This window comes from Epinephelus fuscoguttatus, linkage group LG11, assembly GCF_011397635.1.
Source record: "Epinephelus fuscoguttatus linkage group LG11, E.fuscoguttatus.final_Chr_v1".
In the NCBI taxonomy this organism is placed as follows: Eukaryota; Metazoa; Chordata; class Actinopteri; order Perciformes; family Serranidae; genus Epinephelus; species Epinephelus fuscoguttatus.
This window is the reverse complement of record NC_064762.1, coordinates 39,251,277-39,257,718: the sequence shown is the minus strand read 5'-3', so window position 1 is coordinate 39,257,718 and position 6,442 is coordinate 39,251,277.

Sequence of the window (6,442 nt, the reverse complement as noted above, 5' to 3'; positions counted from 1 at the left end):
CCAAGGACAAGTATGGGGCACAGAGACAGACAGCCTGCATCTCTCCCCCTTCACCTGACCCTTTGCTCCACATCACCCAAGGCATTCAGAGGATGTCCCTGTCCCAGTCAAGGATCCAACAACCCCCTCCTGCCCTTCATCACAACCACCAAGGAGCCAACGTCGCCCCCCCAGCACCGGCGCAACCACTAAGGAGCCAACGTTGACCCTCCCCACCACAACCACAATCACCACGGAGCCAGCATCAACCGTCCCCCCCTCCACCACGCTCACCAATCAAGGAGTTGCCACACTAAAGCTCAGTCAAATTGATGAACTCTTAAATAGTAGCCCTAGACGTCATCACTCAGGTGCCTGTCAGAGATGAGTCAGACCCCATGCCGCTTCCTGAAACATACCGGCAATCTTAAATAGCTGGTGGCATGGTCAAACACATCTTGTAATTGAAAAGTATCAGCCAGAGTCATCTCCAAGGTCTGTCATTCCTGTTTTGACTAGCATCAGGAAAAACAATGTGTACTCGAAGCGCACAGCTACTCTATCTAATCTTACTCCAGTTATGCGTCAGCCACAGACTGTGTCAGACAATGTTAGTACATTAAACTTAGCTTTATTAAATATCAGATCTCTGGCTGGCAAGTCACTATTAATTAATGATTTTATTATCAAGAGAAACCTTGATTTTATGTTTTTAACTGAAACTTGGTTAAATGAAAACAACAATGCAGCAGTACTTATTGAATCAGCCCCCCCAAACTTCCATTTTATCAGCTCAGTTAGAGAACTCAGGAAAGGAGGTGGAGTAGCCACTTTATTTAAGGATGTTTACCAGTGCAAACAGTTGTCATATGGGAAGTTTGAGTCTTTTGAATATGTTGCACTGCAGTTGAGATCCTCCTGTCAAGCAGTATTAGTAACCATTTACAGGCCTCCAAAATATAGTGCACACTTTGTTGATGACTTTTCTAAACTATTGTCTGTTGTCTGTATTGATTTTGACTGTGCTGTTATAGTGGGTGATTTTAATATTCATATTGATAATTCCAAAGATGGCAGCGCAAAAGAACTTTTCTACGTCCTGGACAACTTTGAACTTTCCCAGTATGTAACAGAACCAACACACAATAAGGGACATATTTTAGATCTAATTATCTCCAAAGGGCTCAACATTTCTGAGGTTGTGGTGACTGATGTTGCCTTTTCTGATCATTACTGTGTTTTCTTTAAAATGGCCATCTCCCCTGACACCAGTAAAAGTACAACAGGGGTAATCAGAAAATGTTATATCAACGAAAACACCTGTACACTATTCACCCAGGATTTTATACCCACACCAGCTGTGCCCTCAGTCTCTGTCAATGATCTGGTTCATAGTTTCAGCTCTAAAGCTATGAATATTATGGACAATATTGCCCCCATGAAGGTCAAAGTTGTCTCTGGTAAGAAAAAACCACCATGGAGGAACGCCACACAGGTAAAAGCTCAAAAAAGAGAATGCAGAAAAGCAGAACACAGGTGGCGAAAAACCAAACTCCAGGTTCATTATGACATCTATAAGGAATGTCTGCACATCTATAGCTTGGAGCTAAAAAGGGCGCGGCAGTCCTTTTTCTCTGAGATTATCAACAAAAATAACAACAATACATGGACTTTATTTACTGTTGTTGACAGACTGAAAAACCCATCAGTGTCAGTCCCTCCTGAACTGCTATCCACCAAGACATGCAATGACTTTGCTTCTTTTTTCACAGACAAGATTTTAAAGATAAGACAGACAGTCTGTAACTCCAACACAGTGGCTATTTCACCTGTGCCTCATAAGACTACTCCAGTTAATTTGGCACTTTTTCACCCATTAAATTATGGTACTTTGACAGACATAGTTAGAAACCTTAGGTCCACTACCTGCTGCCTTGACACTCTGCCTACAAGCTTTTTTAAAGATGTTTTTAGCTGCACAGCATCAGATATACTACAGATAGTCAACTGTTCTCTTCAGTCAGGCCTTTTTCCAACGGCCCTGAAGACTGCAGTCATTAAACCTCTCTTAAAAAAGCCTAATCTGGATGCCTCAGTAATAAATAACTACAGGCCCATATCAAACCTACCATTTTTAGGAAAGATCATTGAAAAGGTTGTTTTTCAGCAACTTAATACCTTCTTGGAGCAAAACAATATCTTTGATGCCTTTCAGTCTGGATTTCAAGCACATCACAGCACTGAGACTGCACTTGTAAAAGTTTTAAATGACATTCATCTGAGCAGTGATGCATCAAAGATTTCGGTTCTGGTATTACTGGACCTCAGTGCTGCATTCGACACAGTTGACCATAACATACTGCTCAACTGACTAGAAAAGTTTGTGGGACTTTCTGGCACTGTGCTAAATTAGTTTAAATCTTATTTACAAAACAGGGAATTCTTTGTGTCACTTGGCAATTATGAATCTCTGCGAACAAAAATTACATGTGGAGTTCCTCAAGGGTCCATTCTTGGGCCTCTTCTGTTCAACATCTATATGTTCCCTCTTGCTCAGATTATGGAATATCATAACATCTGCTACCATACTTATGCAGATGACACAAAACTTTACATAACAGTGTCACCAGATGACTACAGTCCCCTATATCTACTAAATAAGTGCATTGACAAAATCAATATGTGGATGTGCCAGAATTTTCTACAACTCAATCAATCAATCAATCAATTTTATTTATAAAGCCCAATATCACAAATCACAATTTGCCTCACAGGGCTTTACAGCATACGACATCCCTCTGTCCTTAAGACCCTCACAGCGGATAAGGAAAAACTCCCCAAAAAAACCCCTTTAACGGGGAAAAAAAAACGGTAGAAACCTCAGGAAGAGCAACTGAGGAGGGATCCCTCTTCCAGGACGGACAGACGTGCAATAGATGTCGTACAGAACAGATCAGCATAATAAATTAACAGTAATCCATATGACACAATGAGACACACAGAGAGAGAGAGAGAGAGAGAGAGAGAGAGAGCGAGAGAGATGCAGGTAATGACAGTAGCTTACAACAACATTAATGAAAGTAATAATATTATAGTTATAGTTCTGGTTACTGCGGTACAATATGTTGAAAGTATGTATTAATACCTGGCAGTATACATGTGTGACAATAATCATATGTGTATAATAACAGAAGAAGTATGACTAATGACTAATGATGGCAGCAGCAGCAGGAGGCATCTGGCGGGACCACGGCAGCAGCACAACCACACACGTCACGCTGTCCAGGCACCGCTGCGGTATGAGTTAATCTGAGAGACAGTGGAGCACAAAGGCTCCGGAGAAGAAGCCGAGTTAGTGACATCCAGAATGGCCGGGTTAGCTAGATGCAGTAATAGGATACGAGAGAGAGAGAGAGAGAGAGAGAAGGAGAGAAGGGGCCCGGTGTATTATAGGGGGGTCCTCCGGCAGACTAAGCCTAAGTCAGCCTAACTAAGGGCTTGTACAGGGCAAGCCTGAACCAGCCCTAACTATAAGCTTTATCAAAGAGGAAAGTCTTAAGTCTAGTCTTAAATGTGGAGACGGTGTCTGCCTCCTGGACCGTAACAGGAAGATGATTCCACAGGAGAGGAGCCTGATAGCTAAAGGCTCTGGCTCCTGATTACTTTTGGAGACTTTAGGGACCACGAGTAACCCTGCGTTCTCAGAGCGCAGTGTTCTGGTGGGATAATATGGCACTATGAGCTCTCTAAGATATGATGGAGCTTGACCATTTAGAGCTTTATAAGTTAACAGTAGGATTTTAAATTCAATTCTGGATTTTACAGGGAGCCAGTGCAGAGAAGCTAAAACAGGAGAGATATGATCGCATTTCTTAGTTCCTGTTAGTACACGTGCTGCTGCATTCTGAATTAGCTGGAGAGTTTTTAAGGACTTACTAGAGCTACCTGATAACAGAGAGTTACAATAATCCAGCCTTGAGGTAACAAAAGCGTGGACCAATTTTTCTGCATCTTTTCGGGTCAGGATAGGCCTAATTTTCGCAATATTACGCAGATGAAAAAATGCAGTCCGTGAGGTTTGCTTTAAATGAGAATTAAAAGACAAATCTTGATCAAATATTACTCTGAGGTTTCTTACGGTAGTGCTAGAGGCCAGAGCAATGCCATCTAGAGAAACTATGTCATTAGATAAAGAGTCTCTGAGTTGTTTGGGGCCAAGAACAATAACTTCAGTTTTGTCTGAATTTAACATCAGGAAATTGGTGCTCATCCAAGTTTTTATGTCTTTAAGGCAATTATGGAGTTTAGTTAATTGATTGCTTTCTTCTGGCTTCATTGATAAATACAACTGAGTATCATCCGCATAACAATGGAAATTTATAGAGTGATTTCTAATGATGTTACCTAAAGGAAGCATATATAGAGTAAACAGGATTGGTCCGAGCACAGAACTCATGGAACTCCAAAACAAACTTTAGTACGTAAGGATGGTTCATTGCGAACGTCAACAAATTGAAAACGATCAGATAAATAAGATTTAAACCAGCTCAGTGCAGAACCTTTTAGGCCAATTAAGTGATCCAGTCTCTGCAGTAGAATTTGATGGTCAATTGTGTCAAACGCCGCACTAAGATCTAATAAAACAAGTACAGAGACGAGTCCTTTGTCTGAAGCAATCAGAAGGTCATTTGTAATTTTAACCAGTGCTGTCTCAGTGCTATGATGCACTCTAAATCCTGACTGAAATTCCTCAAATAAATTATTATCCTGGAGAAAATCACACAGCTGGTCTGCGACTACTTTCTCAAGGATCTTTGACATAAAGGGAAGATTAGATATTGGTCTATAGTTGGCTAACACCTCTGGATCCAGGGTGGGCTTTTTTAGTAGAGGTTTAATTACAGCTATCTTAAAAGACTGTGGTACATAGCCTGTTAATAAGGATATATTGATCATATCTAATATATGAGTGTTAACTAAAGGAAAGACCTCCTTAAGTAGCCTAGTTGGGATGGGGTCTAAGAGACACGTTGATGATTTAGATGAAGAAATCACTGCAGTCAATTCTTGAAGAGAAATTGGGGAGAAGCAATCTAAATATATATTAGATTTTACAGCTGTGTTTGAGGTTAGATAGGTACTATCTGAGGACAGGAGGTCATGAATTTTGCCTCTAATAGTTAGAATTTTGTCATTAAAAAAGCTCATAAAATCATTACTGCTAAGGGCTAAGGGAATACAAGGCTCAATATAGCTTTGACTCTCAGTCAGCCTGGCTACAGTGCTGAAAAGAAACCTGGGGTTGTTCTTATTGTCTTCTATTTATGCTGAGTAATAGTTTGCTCTGGCATTGCGGAGGCCCCTCTTATAAGTTTTGAGACTGTCTGTCCAGATTAAACGAGATTCTTCCAGTTTGGTTAATCGCCAATTCCTTTCAAATTTTCGCGATATTTGTTTTAACTTACGGGTTTGAGAGTTATACCAAGGAGCGAACTTTCTTTCAACTAAACACAGAAAAACTGTGATAGTTGTTTTTGGCCCCAAAGAACAAAGATCAATAGTCAGTGCTCACCTTGACGCCATGACAGTAAAACCTACAAATCAAGACAGAAATCTTGGTGTAGTTCTGGCCTCAGACCTAAATTTCAATGGTCACATTAAGACAATTACTAAATCAGCCTACTACCACCTTAAAAACATAGCAAGAATAAAAGAATTTCTGTCTAAACAAGATACAGAAAAACTTGTTCATGCTTTCATTTTCAGCAGGCTGGACTATTGTAATGGTGTCTTCACAGGCCTGAGTAAAAAATCACTCAGACAACTGCAGCTCGTCCAGAACGCTGCTGCCAGAGTCCTCACCAAAACCAAGAGAGTGGAGCACATTACACCAGTGCTTAAATCACTGCACTGGCTTCCTGTGTATCAAAGGATAGTCTTTAAAATCTTGTTATCTTGTTCTATAAAGCACTAAATGGTCTTGGGCCTAAATACATCTCTGATATACTTGTACGTTATGAAGTATCCAGACCCCTCAGATCATCTGGAACAGGTTTACTCAGTGCTCCCAGGATCAAAACCAAACAAGGTGAAGCAGCCTTTAGTTTCTATGCTCCCTGCCTGTGGAACAAACTTCCAGAATATCTGAGGTCGGCTGAAACTGTCAACTTATTTAAATCAGGGCTTAAAACATTACTATTTACTGCAGCTTACCAGTGAACTAGATATGTAACTTACTGTTAGGATAATCTGTAGCTACTGTTTTTATATTTGTCTGCTGTTGCTTTTGCTTTATGTTTGCTTTTTAAATGCATTTTCTGCACTGTTTTTCTTGCTTTTAGCTTTTGTTTTTAATCATCTATTGTTCCTTTAATGTTTGATCTTAACGTATTTCCCTTGTAAAGCACATTGAATTGCCTTGTGTATGAATGTTGCTATATAAATAAAATTGCCTTGCCTTGCC